Source organism: Podarcis melisellensis (genome assembly GCF_964234715.1).
Source record: "Podarcis melisellensis genome assembly, chromosome: 5".
Lineage (NCBI taxonomy): Eukaryota > Metazoa > Chordata > Lepidosauria > Squamata > Lacertidae > Podarcis > Podarcis melisellensis.
Window position 1 is genome coordinate 80407148 of NC_138537.1, and position 20613 is coordinate 80427760.

The following is a 20613-nucleotide window of genomic DNA, read 5'->3' on the forward strand; positions in this document are numbered from 1 at the left end:
TATACATTCCTATTTTTAGTTTGGCCTCGTTACCACCCTGTTCTGCATTTGCATTCCCCTGCCCAGCAGCTGAGGGATGGAAGCCAAGAGATTGGAATTTGTCCGAAACTGAGTAAGGAACTGACTTAAAGCTCCAAGGCCCAAACTGAGGCCACACTGATTCCTTTTTCCAGACGTCCACATGCTGAAACCAAGGTCTAAACCAGACATGAAGGGGCCAGACGCTCTTCCTGGCCTCTCTGCCCAGTTCACGCATAGCACCCGGGTGGAGAAGGTGGCAACTCTTACCACAAATGTTGCGCATGGGCGAAGGCAGCTGAACCCTGTCTCTACACCGGTACATTCTTCATTTTTAATCCCATTTTTAATCGCTACTCCAGCTGGGATAGAAGCACCCGTAGCAACGGAGTATGGCGAGGTAAGGCAGTGTGGGGGGAACAGGGTTCAGTTGCCAACACGCAAATTCTGTGGTAACAATTGCCCCACTTTATGCCCCCTTGATCAGGGGAGACACAAATGGCCACCCATTGCCGCAGCAAGGTCACACCACAGCTCAAAAGGGTTGGGTGGCAGTACATAAAAAAATAAAACAGTGCGTGGGGAAAAGAGGATCTGATGTTTTACTGGCTGGTTCTACCAATCCTGCTGATTTACGCAGGCTGAAATCTAAATGAGAATAAACAGTCATTGCAGATATCCATCCCATCGTTCTAGACTTGAGAGATCTACAAAGTGAGCCGGCATAATTATCCCCTACATTGCAGATGGGGAAGTGAAAAAATCAAAAGACCGTGGCTTGGAGCCATAAAATGTGTTTCTCCGCGATGTGTACTGGTAATTTGAACCAGGGGATTCCCACATCTTACGCTCTGGACAGAGCTACATATGATTTTGGCATAAGAACATTCCTAACCCCATTCCCGACCAGGAATTGGGGGTTGGGGATGGGACTTGCGGAGCAGAGGGGTCAGCAGGCTGAAATGAGAGACTAATCTCTCTTGTACCTGCTGCCAGCTCTCCCATGCAAATGTTCTTTGAAGGCTGATCTCAACTGGCCTTGCTCCAGTTTAAGAGCCCACCTGGGGGGGGGGGGATGAATTGAAAGCTGCTTGGAGTCATTGGTAGGAAGAATTATTAAGCAGCCCACCCCTATCCACTAGCATATTACAATAGCATTATGCGATATGCTAGACCAGCAACGTAGCATTTCAGTCACTACAGTAGCTTTCAGGCAGGTCTACCAACAAGACACACATCCCAAAATAATCCTGGAAGGAGTAGCAGCCACTGGATGTGCATGAGCCAACCTAACACATTTTGAAGCAGCCCCTAAACCAGAATCCTCTGCAACAAACAACCAGAAACAGGATCCCAGAAACTACAATGTTATTAGGAACAACTATAGAAGATAAAGAGACAGAACATTCTTTGTTGTCAGTTCAGACACAGGAAGGGAAAGAAAACAACACTGCCACATTTGGGAAACAAGGGCGAGTATCGCAGACCACAAATCCACACATATCACTACGCATTTCTATTATTTATTATTATTAATTACTACTACTAAAACAATTTATTACTCACCCTTCACCCTAAGGTCTCGGGGCAGGTAACAGTGACAACATAATATGGAATTCAGTCTTAAGCAACTTAAAATTACAGAAATAAGCTAGGCCTTGAAAATCTGCATCACGCATGTCTAGAAATTAGTGTAGTACCTAGCACATTTCCTAAAAAATATTATAGCACTTCAACTGTGCAAAGCATTTTACAATCCACAGAAGGCAAGGTGTACAACTTCATGTAAAATTAAAAAAAGATCTCTACTGACACAACTCATGGTTCCACACCCTGTATATATTATGGACAAATAAGCAAATTTTCACAGAGCTGTTTATCTAACATAATTTGGTCTGCCTCTGTTAGTCATCGGGAAGATGCTATGTAGGGCACCGAATTCCTCCCCACATCCCAGGTTTGAGATTTCACCAAGCACTGCCCATCTGCTTGTAGGTATTGGTTCTCGAGGTCTTCGACCTTAACCTTAAGCCCACGGGATGTACCTAGTCTGACAAGGGCAGGCCTATCCCTATGTACAAGTGGTGCAGAGAAGCAATTAAAGTTTCATTCTAGGACTGGAGAGACTCAGATTCAAATCTCCACTCAGGCATGGAACTTGCAAGGAAGTTTTGAGCATGTCATTCATCTGCCTCACAGGGCTGTTGTTAAGATACAATGGAGGAAAGAGATGAACCATGTATGTTGCTTTGGAGGATGGACGAATAAATAAGTATTTTCTGTCCTGCACTTGAGGGCTGCTGTGATGCGCCAGGATACGGGGGCAAATAATGAAGGGGTTAATTACAGGATTACTGAGATCATGTACTTGAAGCACTTTAAAGGCCAGAAAGAACATAAATGCAGCTATAAGGGCCCAGTAGAAATTATTTACTTTCACAATGCCAAGGCACGTTATAAGGCAACAACACACAACATCAGAAAGAAAAGTCCCTGCCCCAAGGAGCTTCTAATCTTAAATTTGCCTGGTTGGTGTTTTTTTTTAAAGAAAACAAGTAAAGGCAGCTGCTGTTAAGAATTCATTAAGAGAAGACACCGAGTATACATTTAAGGAATAGGAATAATAATAATAATAATAAGGGTGGGCTCTCCTTCCTTGGAGGTTTTTAAGCAGAAGTTGGATGGCAATATGTCATGTCAGTTGAGATTCCTGCAGTGCAGGGGGTTGGACTAGATGACCCTCATAGTCCCTCCCAACTCCATGATTCTATTATTCTATGCTGCGAAGCAGAAAAGCTTACATGAGTAGAGCATGCCATTTTAGGTAGTGAAGCTTAATTTTTGCCATTTTCTTCAGCAAGGGGTCTTGAAAATATGTCTGAGGAATTCAAATCTTATTTTTGTGTTTGGACAACATTTAGCTTGGTTAGTCTACGTCTGATGAAGAAGCACATGAACTGCTTTCAGAAAACCAAGTAATTTTAATTCTACCTTCTGAAAACATCAGGTAACACTAAATAACAAATATTAATATATTACACAAGCACTTGGCCATCCTTTTTAACGATTTCGATGCGGTTTTACACTGGTGTTACCCACCAAACATCATATTAAATCTTTCCCAAGTCACGTTACAACTTTTGAGCACCCCTCAAGTTTTGGAAGCTGTAAGTTGGAAAAGTCACCCCGCCCTGTTGCAGAGCAAGGCCCGCACCGAGCCAGGCTGTTTGACCCAACAAGGAGCAGCACCCCGAGGCTCCCGCTCTTCCTCGACCCAACCCAGCACCTCCGCCCTTGGCGGGCAGAGAAGGAAGACTTGCAAGCCATGTTTGCGCTTGAGAAGGGAGGGCAGCCCTCCCCCCAAACCCAGTTTAGGTCGGGGCGACCTAAGAGAGGAAGGGCACCAGCTTCCCTGAGATTCAGGCCCCCTTGAATTAAGAGGGGCCGCTTCCCAACCTGCTCTAGGTGTGTGGCAGGGAGTCCCCCGCCTTGCTGGCTTCAGGCGGAGCAAGGCCCGCCTCGCCCGGGGCTCCGTTTCCAGCAGAAACGCGCCCGATGCCCGCCAGCGCCCGCAGCAGCCCGGCACGAAGGCGCAGCTGCGGCCTCCCCCTGGTGCAACCCTCTCACCTGGCAGGTAAGCCCCCAGGAAGGCTGTCAAGGAAGGTCCAGGGAACGCCCAAGCGCTGCGTGTCCTCCCCTTGCTTTCTCAGCCGTGCTCTGCTCGCCTAACTCTTCCGAGAAGAAAATAACTGAAGAGCCCAGAAGAGGAGGAGGAGGAGCTGAACTTTCTCCTCCTTCCTCCTCCTCCTGGGCCCTCCCACTTGGCGGCGGCAGCTGCAGCAACAACAGCGTCGGGTTTCACGCTGCAAACATTTTCGGGTGGAACAAATGACAGGTCTGCTGAGTAACCGCTCTGCCCATGAAAGAAATCTCTCATACACACGTGCACCTCCTCTTGCTAAAGCCCCGCCACGCCCGCGCTCGCTTCGGAATATTTAGCTCAGGCGATTCTTAAGACCGCTTCTGTTACCAACGGGTCATTCCATATCAAGTGATCCGGTTTTTTTTTAACCTCGTGTCATCGTGTCCAGTTTTCTTAATATTTTGCACACTTATAGAATGACCAAAACCTTGCCAACAAAGGTCCGTGTAGTAAAAGCTATGGTTTTCCCAGTAGTGATGTATGGAAGTGAGAGCTGGACCATAAAGAAGGCTGATCGCCGAAGAATTGATGCTTTGGAATTATGGTGCTGGAGGAGACTCTTGAGAGTCCCATGGACTGCAAGAAGATCAAACCTATCCATTCTTAAGGAAATCAGCCCTGAGTGCTCACTGGAAGGACAGATCCTGAAGCTGAGGCTCCAATACTTTGGCCACCTCATGAGATGAGAAGACTCCCTGGAAAAGACCCTGATGTTGGGAAAGATGGAGGGCACAAGGAGAAGGGGACGACAGAGGACAAGATGGCTGGACAGTATTCTCGAAGCTACCAGCATAAGTTTGACCAAACTGCGGGAGGCAATAGAAGACAGGAGTGCCTGGTGTGCTCTGGTCCATGGGGTCACGAAGAGTCGGACACGACTAAACGACAAAACAACAACAGAATGACCAAAACTAAGTTTAAATACTGTTGTTGTTTAGTCGTGTCCGACTCTTCGTGACCCCATGGACCAGGCACTCCTATCTTCCACTGCCTCTCGCAGTTAAGCAGTTAAGTTTAAATATAATACTCAGTAATTTGGGAATTCCCTCGCCAGAGCCAATTGTACCAGGCAGCTAACTGGGAACTTTAAAAGTGTGCTGCACATTCCGGGGGGTGGGGGAGGGGAGGGAATACGACTAAGGCATGTCCATTAGAGTCCTTCAGCACAACAACATCTCTTTCTACTTAACGATGTAACAATGCTGAAATAAACAGCACCTTCCTTAAACCAATCCTGTTCATAAAAAGACAAATCCTACCAAAAGTAGTGACATCTGTTATTAGCTCAGAGCAAGTACCTTGTGTTAATGTTCATGTGCCTCTGTGTCACAACAGAAGTTGTGTCATCCAGAAGTTGGAGCTTATTTCCAAAGCAACAGGCAAACCACACTCCAAGGAAACTGGTATGACACACGCGCCCTTTCACTGGTCTCACTTTTTTACATAGTTTTAAAAAAGTATATTTTGTTTCTACAATCATTACTTCAGTTATTACATTTATATACCACACTATAACCATAGTTCTGAGTGGTTCTCACATTCAGTTAAAAAACAAAAAGAAAGTGTTCATACAAACACTGAAATAAAGATAAAATCCACCATAATACTCAAAAAACCGATACGACAAGGATTAAAAATATCGGTACTCCATCTTAAATCCAAAGTCTTGGTAAAACGTTAACTTTTTTTTACTTACTTCCTAAAGGACCATAGATGAATTTGCCTTATTAGCGGGTTCCAAACAGGGGTGCTTCTACCCAGAAGGCTCTGCACCTTGTAACTGCCACCCACTATACTACTAGCAGCGTGCAAAGGGTTGTATGTGGAATACAGTGGTACCTCGAGTTAAGAACTTAATTCATTCCGGAGGTGCGTTCTTAACCTGAAACTGTTCTTAACCTGAGGTACCACTTTAGCTAACGGGGCCTCCCGCTGCCACCACACGATTTCTATTCATCCTGAAGCAAAGTTCTTAACCCGAGGTAATATTTCTGGGTTAGCGGAGTCTGTAACCTGAAGAGTCTGTAACCCTAGGTACCACTGTATATGGGAAGAGATATTTACGGTGGTACCTCAGGTTAAGTACTTAATTCGTTCCAGAGGTCCGTTCTTAACCTGAAACTGTTCTTAACCTGAAGCACCACTTTAGCTAATGGGACCTCCTGCTGCTACCGTGCTGTCGGAGCACGATTTCTGAAGCAAAGTTCTTAACCTGAGGTACTATTTTTGGGTTAGTGGAGTCTGTAACCTGAAGCTTATGTAACCTGAAGCATATGTAACCTGAGGTACCACTGTATTTGGATTAGCAAAACCATGTAGGAGTTTAAAGGTCAAAAACAGCACTTCTGAGCCCAGAAACAAGCAGACAGAAAATGTGGTTCTTTCACATGGTCTTAGCAGGCAGCACCTGTTAAAATTCTGGCTACTGCATTTTGAGTCAGCTGATGTCCAAATTGTCTTCAAAAGCAGTTCCAACACAGCATATATTATCGGGAAAGGGCTTCTGCCAATTCTGCCATAGCAGTGCAAGCAGTAATGTTCCTGAGCTCTGCTGGCAGAGAGCCTTTGCCCACTTTTATTTACAATCTATATGGTGGGAAGGGTGGGGGTGTCTAGTAGCAGGAACCAGGGACTTTATAAGCTGAGAAAAAAATGAGCACAGGCATGATTAGGTGGAGAAATTGTGGGCAAAGCAGTAAGTGGACGGAAGGGCATGAGAAGAGGCTTAAAATGAAACTCCTGGACACAGGCCTGGGCATTCTCCATGGGGGTCCTGGGCTGCCCAGACAACAAAAGCCCCCTCTTGGCCCCACTGATGTGGTCCAAAGGAAAGCACAGCAATAAGTTGGCACCAGCTTGGCTGCAGGAGTTGTCGGAAGGAGGCGTACAAGACTCCATCCAACCATCTTAGGGACTCCACTCTGGATTTGTTTAGGGTTTACTTCAGGCAGCTTTATTTTAACGCCCCAGATCCAGTGAAGGAAATGGGAATAGTGTGGACCTGCATATGATCCTTCTCCAGTTATAGAGACACCTCCAATTCCTTTTTACAGAATCACTTAGAAGCAGGGCTTTTCCCACCCGGAACTCGCCAGAACTCAGTTCTGGCACCTCTCAGGTGGTCACCATTGTCATTATAAGAGAAGAAGGGAGGCTTCCTCATATCAGCTCAGGCCATCTAACCCAGGACTGTCCTCTCTGGCTGTTAGCAGCCCTCTAAGGGAGCAGACAGAAGCTTTGCCCATCACCTGTTTCCTGATCATTTCAAATGATGCCTTCTGTTGACAATACAAAAGATGTGTTCGCCTCCTTCATTGCAGCCCCTCCCATAGCCATATGGAATTCAGGGTCAGTTTCCTTGGAAGAAGAGAGTATGGGAATGTCTATTGCAGCTGTAAAGACAATCCTGACTGCTGCCTTGAGCCTCACATTTACCAACTAAGCCAGAACGATGCACATATTTTTAAGGTCTCCAAATCTGCTTTTGCAAGGTGGGTGTGACTTGCAGAAAAGCCTTTGCATTCCAGCTACATTCCAAGTAGCTGGCAATCGAAACAAGACTGAAGGGTTTTGGGGTTTTTTTGTTCAGCCCAAACAGTTGCTGTTTCTCAAAAGATGACACTTTAAGCCCACCAACAATATTGATGGTAATTTCCTGTCATCACCAGGTGCTTCTGGTTGGTCCTGATTATTTAATTATTTACTTTAATAGCATAGCCTTTCTTTATAAAAGCAAACAACGCTGTTTACAACAAACGTGCGAGTGCTGGGCAGGTGTTTGCAGGCCCTGATGGACTGGATGTGGGCAAACACATTCAAGCTGAATCCCGAAAAGACAGGTCTTCTGTGTTCCAAGTTCTCAAATCCAGGAGGTGGGAAGGCAGCCTCATCTGGGTGGGGTTGCCCTCCTTTAGAAGGAGCAGTTCTGTAGCTTGGGGGTACTCATGGATCCAGTGTTGTTGCCTGAGGTCCAGGTGGCCTCGGTGGCTATTGCCATCTATGGCTGGTTTGCCATCTGCAGCAAACTTTTAGATGGAGATGATGTTGTGGCAGATTCCAGATTGGATTGCTGCAATGAGCTCTGTGTGAGACTGCCACTGAAAAAGACTCAGAAATTTCAACCAGTCCAAATGCAGCAGCCATATTATTGGCTTGGGTTGCCTCCTATAACCTCTGTTCTAAAACAGCTGCATTGGCTGCCAGTTTGTTTCTGGGCCCAATATAAAGTGCTCACGCTGGTGTTTAAACCCCTCAATTACTTCAGCCCCAAATATCTGAAAGACTGTCTCCTTCCCTACAGTTCCACTGAGGTGCTAAGGTCAACAAAGGGGGAAGTTCTACCTCCTTCAGAGGTCTGGGTGCTGGGTCCACTATACAGTTTTTGGCGTTTGCTAAAGATGCACTTTTTACCCTGGTCTTTCGTGTGTTTTCAAGACCCACCCTGTTCCAATGACTGAAATCTGTTGTAACCACTGTTAAATCTAAAATTTTAATTGTTGTAATCCTGCGCTGGGAACTGGTGGTGAAAGGTGGGTAAGAAATGTATTATTTTATATTTTTTTATATTTATGTGTTTTTTTGCATGTAGAACTTACTGCAGAAATAACAGTCTGAAAACTAGACCAATATATTCACAGCCCTCTTGTGGCATGTAGGAGTTATTTCAGCATACTAAAAACACCTAGAAACTTCTGAAGCAGAGCTGGCTATCGCAAATATTTTTGTCTGTACATTCTACATAATTTAGGAACAGTTTCTTTTTTATAATTTTTCCTAGTTCCTCCCCCCTCTTAAAGATTCCTGCATTGCAGGGGGTTGAACTAAATGATCCTCACGGTCCCTTCTAACTCCACGATTCTCTGATTCTCTGTGCAAGCATTCACTGCTATATCATGGTTCCAAAATCAGTGGAGTGGGGGTAAAAGAAAAGGAATGCATCTTAAATGGAGAAAATTACAATATGGAAGAAAATACAAAATAAATATTTGTCTGGGCTATACTCTGTTTTCTAGATTTATGTTCTAAATGATAGGGAAGAGGTTTACTCATTTCCTGGTTGCCATGACTAACCAAGGCAGGAAAACCTTTGAATATTGGAACACAAAGTGGTTCCTTTCTTTCCCTCTTTCTGCAAAGAACCAAAAATTTTCTATATACCTATATTTGGGCAAGTTGGACAGTATACGTTTTTGTAGCTAGTAACTTTTTCTGCTTTAATCTCTTTTTATTATTGACGACTTTCAATTTTTGATCCATTTGTTTTAAAATTTAACATACAAATTTACAGAATCAAATCGGTATCAACTTAAAACCACAAAACATCCTAAAAATGCAACGGATGCAAAACAAGAACACTAGTCACAAACAGCATTCAGCCCAGTAAGAACAGTTTTATGCAGATGGAATAATTGTAACCCACTTACCAAACGAGTATAACATCTTCATACCAGTGTCGGCAGCCACAGAGATTGGTGGGGAATCTCCAGCTTCCTTGTGTGTTGGGCAGTCTTCCTCTCTTAAGTCACAGCTGGGTTGTGCCACAGAATGAATCCTCATGTAATATCCATTAGGTTGCAAGATCAGGACTTGTTGGAGGAGGCGTGAGCCCTAATTCCTCTGGTCATTTTTGGAACATCATCCAGGTGTGACAATAGGTTCTGTGGTCCCAAAGAGGATTCGAATGAAACAGCATATGGTTGTGTCTGTAACATACCGCTGGATAGGATGACTCATTCAACACTCTGCTGCCATCGTGTGGAGACTTGCCTGTTAGTTAATTAGTCTAGGGCAGTGTTTCCCAACCGGTGTTCCACGGCACACTGGTGTGCCGTGAGACCTTGCCTGGTGTGCCGTGGGAAGAGCGAGAGAAGGCGCCTGCGCGGAAAGAGGAGCGAGCAGTGCGCCTGCACGCCGCGGCGCCCGAGATCGCTTCTCCCCACCGCCCCTTGCTTCAAAAGAGGTTCGGGGACAGCGGGAAGCGCTGCCCCCGGACCTCTTTTGAAGCAAGGCTTTGCGGGGAGAAGCGATCTCCCTGCAGCCCCTTGCTTCAAAAGAGGTCTGGGGGCAGCGGGAAGCGCAGCACTTCTTCCCCGCTGCCCCCGGACCTCTTTTGAAGCAAGGGGCTGCGGGGAGATCGCTTCTCCCGGTGCTCCGAAGCGGGGCGGGGGGGCGGGAACCTCGCACCCCGCCGCCGGGCATCGGAACGATGCCCCGATGCCGGGCGGTGGGGCGGGAACCTCTCCCCCCGCCGCCGGGCATCGGAACGATGCCCCGATGCCGGGCGGTGGGGCGGGAACCTCTCCCCCCGCCGCCGGGCATCGGAACGATGCCCCGATGCCGGGCGGTGGGGCGGGAACCTCTCCCCCCGCCGCCGGGCATCGGAACGATGCCCCGATGCCGGGCGGTGGGGCGGGAACCTCTCCCCCCGCCGCCCGGCATCGGAACGATGCCCCGATGCCGGGCGGTGGGGCGGGAACCTCTCCCTCCGCCGCCCGGCATCGGAACGATGCCCCGATGCCGTGCGGTGGGGCGGGAACCTCTCCCCCCGCCGCCCGGCATCGGAACGATGCCCCGATGTCGGGCGGTGGGGCGGGAACCTCGCACCCTGCCGCCGGGCATCGGAACGAGGTCCTGGACCTCTTCTGAAGGCAGGCGGGGGCAAAAGTCTTTGCTCCCCCCGCCTGCCTTCCCGGGACAGCGGAGACTTCTCCGCTGCCCCGGGCGATCTTAAAATGCTGGCGGGCGGGAGCGAAGCGTTCGCTGCCGACCCCCAGCATTTTAAAATCTCCTCGGGGCAGCGGAGACTTCGCTCCCGCCCGCCAGCATTTTAAAATTGCCCCGGGACAGCAGGGGCTTTTAAAATGCTGGCGGTCGGCAGCAAAGCCCTCCTGTCCCCGGAGCTTGCGGGGCGGGAGGTGGGAAGAAGGGCTTTTCTTCCCACCGCCAGCCTTCAGAACAGCCTTCTGAAGGCTGGCAGTGGGAAGAAAAGCCCTTGTCCCCGTCCCCCCCAGCCTTCAGAAGAGGTCGGGGGACAGACTGTCCCCGGACCTGGTCTGAAGGCGGTTTCCCTAGGAACGCATTAATTGATTTTCAATGCATTCCTATGGGAAACCGTGCATTGCAAGATGAAAAACTCGCAAGACGAAGAGACTTGCGGAACGAATTAATTTCGTCTTGCGAGGCACCACTGTACTTTTTATATAGTCAATATAGGCACAGAGTTAATTTTTTTAACATTTTCTAATGGTGGTGTGCCTCGTGATTTTTTTCATGAAAGAAGTGTGCCTTTGCCCAAAAAAGGTTGGGAAACACTGGTCTAGGGGGAAGGATTTCGGCTGTGTACACACCATACATGTAGAGAGCATTACAGTACAAGCACGTTTCCACACTAAAATATCCTGGGAACTGTAGTTTGCCCTCCCAGAGTTACAGTTCCCAGCATTCTTAACAAACTACAGTTCCCAGGATTCCTTTGGGGTGCTTTAAATGTATGGTGCGCACACGCGCACGGGCGCGCGCGCGCACACACACACACACACAGCCATTCTAAATCTAAACATCTATATCTTCATGTATAATATACTTGCTGGGCATATTGTTGTCCCAACCACCAAAGAGAATTATGAAGATCATCTAAAATTATGTAACTACGGACTGGCCAGTCTAGTGATTTTACCAGTGGCGTAGCGTGGGGGGTGCAGGGGGGGCCGGCCGCACCGGGCGCAACATCTGGGGGTTAGGGTTAGGGGGCACAAATCCACAGGTTAGGGGGTGCAAATTACTTGCCTTGCCCCGGGTGCTGACAACCCACGCTACGCCACTGGATTTTACTACGGTTACCAACCTGGAAGTACAGTGCAATGAACAAAAAGAGCTCATATTTAGTTTGCTCCAGTTTCCCAACAGAGGGAGCCCTTCATCAAGAGTTTGCAGACAATAGTGTTGGTCAGATAGGAGAAATCCCAAACCTTTTGTTTCACCTGTGCCAATGACTGCAGTTCGGCAACGACTAAAAAAGGGGGAAAAGTTTGTAGCATCAAAGAACACAGAGTGGCTGCTCAGCCATTTTGAAGCAGGCAAAAGAAATATCATTAATTTATTGAATGCACATTATGACCCCTGAAATAACCACCACCATTATGTGAATGATAAAGGAACTATGCACACTTTTTTGTGCACACCCTACGTGCAAAGGGAATGCGCTCCTGAATGGAGGAGTTTCCCTTCATAGTGCAGGGTGCTGGAAAAAAGACATTTCTGAAACTTAGCCCCTGAGTAAGATACCTTTGCAATGTGGAGAGGGCTTTGTAGGCCTTATTCCTGTGGCTAACTTCAGGATGACGTGTCTGAAAAGAATGAGAGCAAGTTCTACATCACCTTGGTGGAGGGGATGGAGGATCGAGAGACAGCTTCCCAAGGACTGGAAGGGTATGATGGTGTCAATCCAAAGGTCTGTCGAGGGGTTGGACTAGATCAGATGGAACTCCCTTCCACTGGACAGTTGGTGCCAAACACTTCAGAAACCAAGAGGAAGGGAGCACCTAGTCTCCAACACTCAAGGAAGCTCCATCAAACTATGTCTTGTGGTTCCTTTTCCTGTTGAGCATTTTGTGCGTATGTTTAGTGCTATCAGCCCATATAGATTTTTTTTCAATCTATATTCCTTATTGTCAATAAAATTTGTATGTGTGGCAGAAATGTATTGGTGGTGGAATTCCTAGTGGGTTCTTTTGGCAACTGCCTTTTAAGCTAAAAGGAATATTGGATACAGTCCATACCACATTTGTTGAAGATAAGGAAGAACCTATCAGAGCTGAGAGAGAGAGAAATCTGGATGGTTACTTTCCTGTTTGTACATTGTTCCAAAAGATAGTTAATCTGTTTGCCTGAAATCCATAGACAGCATGGCCACATCCACTAGGCAGCCGAGCAGTTTAAACCCATGGGTCCACAGAGAGGATATTGTTCCTTAATTTCCTTATACTGCAATCCTTCACATCAGCAGCGAGGAACCTGTGACCCTCCAGATGTTTGGACTACAATTCACAATACAATCGGCTCAGAAGAACTTTTGGCAATGTGTAGCAGAGATGCGGGTTAAGATACTTATTTTTAATGTGACTGCAGATGTTGATGTCACTGACATTTCAGCCCTGCCCTTAAAGCTGATATTCGCAGGGCACCTTGCAGCAAACCCCACACTTAAGTTGTGACAAGGATATGTGTCCTCAGTTTCACCCGTGAAGCGTTGGAGAGTAAGATAGTGTGTCCCCAACACATTTCAGGCCCAGTGACGCAATGTCGCAATCCAAAGCAACATCAGTGTTACATAAGGCAAGCCTGCCAAGGAATTCATGAAGTGTGAATCTACCAAAAAACACACAAAAAAACCCTGGACCGTTTCTCTTAGTGAAATCCTTATGGATCTAATTGAAACCATCTGACAAAAGCCCTTCATCGTTAACGCAGCACAACCAAAGAAAGTCCAGCAGGGGGAGAAAAGTTTCTCAATCATTTGCAGACAACTTGGAGGGGAATGGGTATTTGGCAGGCAGCTGTGGATTCTCTGACTTCCACAGCCAAGCTGGGCAAAAGGTATCCCGTGTGCACATCTTTGCTGCATTGCAAATTGGGAGCAAGCTCTATTTCCTCTGGGGCCTGCTTTGAGCGACCCCATATATATAGCCTTTGTCCCATGTTACTAATAGTATGGTTTCCTTGTAGCATCCGTTTCTTCCCACGGTCCTGCATTTTACACACATTTTATTTCTCTCTGGATCAACAAATGTTTGGTGAGACTGGATCAACAAATGTTTGGTGAGACTGTGGGAGCTAGATACTGTAGTTCCTTGGCACATGGAGGCTGTCTGATGCTTTGTCGCTCTCACAGAGTGGAGAGCGATGATGGAGAGGGATCTGGAAGGCAAGCAATTTGTACTGTGTTTCCATCTTACCTGAAACACACCTTTTCCATCTCAGGAAAAGATGTGCATGTCATGCCACTCCATCTGCCTGTCTCCTGAGGAAGACAATGACAGTTATTATGTATATGGACAGGGTTTTTTTCCAGCCGGAACGTGCCGGAACAGCACCTCTCAGCTGGGCCCCAGAAGTGGAGAAAGAGAGCTGACCAGCTTCAGCAAAGCCCTGTTGTGCCTCCGGGTCACGAGGAGTACCCAAAAGCGATGTTCTCTATGGGCTCTGGAGAGGGTCTCCTTACAAGCCGGAGGCGCATTGGAGCTTTGCTGAGGCTCTTCAGCCCCCCAGAAAATAGCAGATGTGTGGGAAAGCGGCGCCTCAGCTGAGTAAGTCACCAGCTGGTCTGGCTCACGTGAGGCTTGTTAAGCTGCAGAAGGCTCACCTCACCTCAGCGGAACAGCCTCAACAAGCTTCTGGCTGGCAAGGAGACCTGACCCTCAGCCTGAAGATATTCTCTTTGGGCTCTGGGGTGGGTCTTCTGAGGGAGGTGTGTTCTGGCAGCTTTTTGTCTAGAAAAAAAAGCACCGTATACAGTCCTTTTCCTAAATTCTCAAAATACATCACCCATATTATCATCAACCAGGTTTAGATGCTCTAAACTAGTACACTCAAACCTTTTCAAGACCCAGGACCCACTCTTAACTTAAACATGCGTTTGCGAACCCAGTTCTTAATCCTAGAAGCGACAGCGGCCACATCCCATGGCTTTGACTGGCTACTTAAACCAGGGGAGGGTGGCTACCCTCGAATCCCCAGTGAGTCAGGGCCTTCCCTTGCATGCGAATACAGGCTCTGGCGGATTGAGAGGACAAGGCCGATATTGGGTCTAATGGTCAAGAAGGCGGTTTGCACATACTGTCGAGGGGAAGGGGGGCAGATGGGGCTTTTCAATTCTGAATTTAAACCTCCGCTGCCTTGCAGCTGTAGTCATTCATGAGAAAGGCTTCGGGAGCAAATCCTGAGGGAAAATCTGTACCTGCTGCTTTGAAGGACATCTTTTTGAGAAGAAAAAGCTAAGGGGGAAATCCAGAGTGGAGTCCCTAAGATGGCTGGATGGTGTGTGGTGCACCTCCTTCCGGCAACTCCTTCAGTTAAGCTGATTGCTCTGCTCTCCTTTGGATTATACCAGTAGGCCGAGAGGGAGGCCCTGTTGTCCAGGCAGCCTAGGACCTCCATACACACTCTCCAGGCTTGTGCCCTGGGGAGGTCACAAAGATGTTGTTAACGCAGCAAAAACAATGCAGGAGGCAGCAGTTACGAGTTTCTGCAGCTACAGCAGGCACTGTGATTCTCCAGCAGTTTGGCTTCACCCCCAGAAACACACTCCATTGACTCTCAAGACAGACAGATGCCAGCAACCATATATTTGCATAGGATCAGGCCATGACCCACCAGGGGTCTCGACCCACCAGTTGAAGACCAGTGCTCTAAAACCTTTCTGCATGGAGTGTCTCTTGGAGATGGCCTCATGGGGGGCAGTAGCACCTGATCCAGAAAGATAATACTGCCACATGGATCTTCCTGGTAGAGATCTTTCTCACAACTCCCCATCTGGAAGCAGCACCTTATGATTTCCTCAGTGCAGCTCCATGGAGGAACTCTGTGTGGAGAGAACTGTACCATTGCTTCAACTGGGACACATTGTAAGGTAGGCCAGAATTATTGACCCTAACTGTCCTAGAGATTGAGGGGGGGTGGCAGAGGGGGCTGAGAATAAGCATTAACATGATCACACCAATCATTTCATGTGTTTATATGTTTACAAAAGCTGCATGTTCATAGGAAATAATAGGTTTGGGAAGTGCAACAGAGAAAAATGACAACGTTGGTAAAAGCACCTGTAAGATAAAATCTTAGAGTCACAGAATTGTAGAGTTGGAAGGGGTCCTCAGCGTCATCTAGTCCAACCCCCAGGAATGCAGGAACCTCAGCTAAAGCATCCGTGACAGATGGCCATCCAACCCCTGCTTAAAAACCTCCAACATGTCAATAAATGGAGTTCCACAGGGCAGGGGCTGCTATGCTAAATGCTCAGTCCCTGGTAAACAGACTGATAGGTGCCTGTCAGTTGGCGCTCCTAAAAGTGAATGTACATACCACTCAAAGAAGGTCAAGAGACTGGCTTCCGCCACACCACTTTTCCAGGACAATGAGGGGAAATACTGAAATGAAACATGGGGGAAATACCTGGCATGGGCACACCCTTAATTTCACTCTATCTCTTTGGCTCATTTATCACACTCTGCAGTGACAGCTGCAAACCCTCCCTACCCCAGAATCCTACTCCTGTTTCCTTTACAAGACAGAGTAACTGTATTTTACCTCCCTTTGCTTCTCAACCAAAGCTTATCATTGTGTGGTATTGGCGCTAAAGGGAAATGTTTTCCATTTGTTATCTCTCAGTGTTCCTTGCCATTTCAATCTATTATTGTAAAGGCAGAGATTAGACTTTCTCTTGCGGCATTTTGTTTTCCTTTGCAGTTTTTTGAAGCTTATCGCTGAACCAATGCAATCCAAGTAATGGCAGCTCGAAGAGGCATTCCCTTCCCATCTGCGTCAAATTAAAAGTCTCGCTCGTAATTAAATGAAACGAGAGAATCAAGGAAGCTCTGATCTTAGTCTTCTTAGAACCAGAATTCTCCGAAAGAGAAAATGGCAATTGAGTGGGGCATTTTCAGATCACACTAGCATAACGGGAGGCATTGTTACCATAATAACATTTTATAGTAATAATCCTTCAGAGCAATGTGGTAGAACATGCTTTGTCTGAAGTGGGAGAAATTGAGGTTTCGGGAACTGTCAAAATAAAGGGAGAAATTATGCCCATTCCTGTGCATATTTATTCAGAAATACGTCTCAGTGAAAGCAGCGGTGCTTACTCCCATGGAAGTGGGCATATGGTTTCAGCCTTAACAAGATATATCTTTTAAAATGTGCTTAACCTTATTGCTTCAATCTAGCTTGCTCAGAAAGTAAGATCGCCTCCAGAGATTACCCTCTCACAAGAAGTCTTGTTTGGAAACATGATATGCAGCTAGGGACATAAAGTTTATTGTGGTATAAGCTTGATAAATTCCCAGTTTATTCATTTCAGTTTGTAAGTGAATTGAAATCAGAACAGTGACTGAATTCCAAGCTGTTTTAGCAAATAAAAAATGGTGGGGAAGAGATACAGACAGACGGTTAAAGAGAGACCCTTCTTCCACTTCCCAGGTTAGCACCAGCATGAAATTCCTCATTTGAAGAACTGGAATTTTATATAAAAAATATTTTATGTCCTGCATAAATTGACAGTGCAATCCAAACCCAAGATCCATCAGGATGACACTTTGGATTTGGCAGTAAGCTTTCCTGAGTGAGCCCACCTAAGTCCCTCACCCCTCCTGAGCTGTGCCCAGGATGGCTGTCTACCAGCTTCACCTGGTACACTGGCTGAGACCCTACCTGCCGAAGCACTGTCTCACCAGTGTGGTACATGCACTGGTTATCTCCTGCTTGGTTTACTGCAATGCGCCCTGTGTTGGGCTACCTTTGATGGTGACTCGGAAACTACGACTAATGCAGAATGTGGCAGCTAGACTGCTGACTGGAAGTGGCCGCCAGGATCATGTAACAACGGTCCTAAAGGATCTACACTGGCTCCCAGTGTACCCACATTGTACCTAATGTTACCTACCTTAGTGTCTACGTTCTCCCTAGCAAAGTCCTACAGCGTCAACATATTTATTCCAGTTCTTTGGGGAGGGTATCACACCTGAAGAATTTGCCTCAAGCACTGCAATGCCCACCCAGGCCAGACTGGAACCTAGAATTACCTGCTATGGACTAGCAAAGTAAACAGGCTGCAAAGTAGGAGGCTAGGCTAGATAGGCCTGTGGTCTAATCCAGTTACGTTCTGCTGCAGCTCCTAAATAAAACTGCTCCAATGATCTGCAACCTACCATGATCAATATTTCTCTCTCTCAGATCTCTGGAGGTAGTCCCGTCCTCAATTACAAACTCTTGTCACATTGCAGTTTAAGTCTATTTCAATTCAGCCATGGCCCACAGAGAACAAATAGACCTCAGCTGAGAGGAGATTTGCTCTGCTCAAATCCCATATAAATCAATGGGTCACATATTAATCAAGACTAACCCATGCCCCGGTTGATTTCTCATTAAAGCTCTGTGGGTTTCATTTATTTCAATGATAAAAGCACAATTAAATCCCAATGGCTTGGTGCCCTTTTGTGGGGTCATCACATCTAGTTTCATTTAAGATCATTCAGATACTGGTTCTGCCACTAGCCATGTTGGCACCCTGTTCCTAAACACACTTGTTTCTAAGTTCATTCCACTGATTTCAGTTGAGCTTTCTTCCTAGTTAAGTGTGCATAAGGTTACTGCTTAGGAAACCCAATAGCCACACCAAAAATACCTGCAGATTGGATCTTCTGTTTAGGACACACTTCATACATCCATATGTTACTCTGCACTTTCTTTAAGCATTTTTTTCAGCTTAACCATTACAGCGACAGCTTATAGGTTTGCTATGGGCATTTTAAAAACAGAGCCACCAAATTTATACTTCTCCTTCCTTCTGTTGCTCAGCGTTCCTTCACATGTGTGGCTTGACCCTAATGTGCCTGAACTGTACTCACGCAACTGAATGTTACTGCATGGCATAATACAACAAAATTCCTTCTTTTCTTTTTTTCCTCTTTTTCCCTTTCTCACTCCTTTATGCCTCCTGCCCCATTCTTCTCTTGTGTTGACTTACATAAGAAAGTTTCAACAAAAATGGGCTGGGCTGGGGAAGGATAGGGGTGAAGAGGGCAAGTTGAAGTGAAGCATGCAGTTCAGCCTTTGTAAAAATTCATAAAATTAATAAGTATTATTAATTTATTATTGTTTTATTTTTAAAAATATTCTGGACACAGAAATCTAGCACATCTGGGGGAAATCCTTTCTCCCTCATATGACCCTTTTTCAATGTGCAATTTCTTTTGCATGAAATAATTTTTAATTGTGCATTTATGCTACCAGTCCATAATGGCAGCACCCAGTCAGATATTTACTACCTCAAAGAGAAGTAGCTCTTTAAATGTTTTCCAACATACAATAAATGTGAGAGGAACCCAGCGTCATAGAGTCCTACCCTGCTGTGATGTCATTTTGGCCACACAATACACAATCAGCTGCCCCAAGCCAATAGGGTGCCTTGGAAGGTCTACACATGTCCCCTGAGATGTTATTCAGCAAAAACAAGGGCCGCCTAAACAGTTAGATCAATGTAAGTGAATAGAAAATATCTTTTACAAAGTGGCAATATATGTAAACTGTAATCAGAGAGCCACCGGTCAGCACAAGGAATCCAAAAATGACTTAACATTTCAAGAAATGTCTTCTTCAGTTAAACCAAGGCCCATCAAATTCCTCTAGCATTCTTTCTCCAGAAGAGGACATCAAAATGTCTCTTTAAAGTTAGAGGTACTAGATTTATTATTTTTAATTGTTGCAAGCTGTCTGGAGAGAGGTTCATGGGCACTATAATGGCAGGCTAGACACTTATAAACAAACAAACAAATATGGCCATTTCCTCTGCTTCTCCCCCGTTTAGCATTTGGAAATCAGAAAAATGTTGCCTCTGTATAAGGGTGTTCTGTTTTCAGCTGTCATAGCTAGTAGTCCCAGTCTTTTAAGTGTTCCTTTCTACATAGCAAAATGTCACTGGCCAGAGGCACAGAGGATAAGCATAATGCAACTAGAATTTTGACATGTCCATTGGAATCTGCCTGGACTGAGGAGGAGAAGTATGCAGTCATCTCCATCACCTATTCCCATTCTAGTCAGGAATTGTGGGCTTTATTGCAGCAGAAGGAAACAATCAGAAGTCATGCCTACTTTTCAGTTGTCCCACACCAAGCATAGGGAAGCATTCTTCTTTGGAACCTTGCTTGGCTCAGTTTTCAAGCAAGATTATGCTGAATGAGGCATCTTGATTCTTTTCTAAGAGGGTGAGAGGATGATTGTGCATAGGGCCAGTCCAAAAGAATTGACTCCCTGGGATGGAACAGAAAATGGCGGGCCCCCCACCACAAGCCAAGGCACGTAGTACCAAGGTTGGCAAAGTTATTTTGGCTCTCCTGAGACAGAAAATCATGCAAGCTCATCTCTGTGTGAGTAAAAATGCAACAATGGTAAATTAAATAGCTAACCATTTGCTTTCCTTTCATGGCAGCCATTCCAGGCAGCTGATTTTGGCTATGTGACTTTGTCTAACGGTAGGGCTGGCCCAGCTTATGCATTTTCAATTGAGACAGGGCAGGTGGAGCATTGCATGATGGGCTCTCTCATTTTGTAGGTGAAGGAAGTGTTAATGTTAATGCAAGTGTTGGTGTGTGTATGTGTGTGTGTGCCTGCCAGATTCAGCTGGACGATTGTGCTAGTGAAAGCCATTGCAATGTTCTGCTAACACAGGGAGGAGATTGCTCTGTCTGACAGCAGAATTGCTTGCATTGATGGAGCTATCATAATAATATGACGTTGACTTCCTCCCAAACAAAAGAAACGGAACAGCCCCCCCATCTAGTGAAGCAGTTGATAATATATTTTCACCCCACACTGCTCACCCCACATGCCACCTCGCAGTATCTCCCTCTACTCAGGGTGGCAGCAGCAATCCCCAAGGATCAGAAAATGCAGCCAAATAGAGGTGACAGGAAGGGGAGCTCGGAGGGTGCCAGGAGCAGTGCAAAGAAAGGACACAGTGGAAAGTATGAGTAGGACATAGACAGGTGGGGAAATCCTCACTGGCTGCATACTCATCTAAGGTGCAAAATGTCACACCTAATCTCACTCCTCTCCATTTTATTGCTTTCCAACAACTGGCTTTGAACCAGAAGTGGAGAGCTCTCCGTCCTGACCTCACAAAT

At 46.3% G+C, this 20613-nt stretch overlaps 1 protein-coding gene across 1 annotated transcript in view; it reads right to left on the minus strand.

The window, feature by feature from the left end:
- ANXA11 (annexin A11) overlaps nucleotides 1-3801 on the minus strand; it is a 34398-nt gene extending 30597 nt beyond the window's left edge. Inside the window, exon 1 of the mRNA XM_081913715.1 lies at nucleotides 3646-3801. The gene's annotated coding sequence lies outside the window, so the exon portion shown is untranslated. The remainder of the gene's footprint in view (nucleotides 1-3645) is intronic.
- Nucleotides 3802-20613: the final 16812 nt, after the last annotated feature.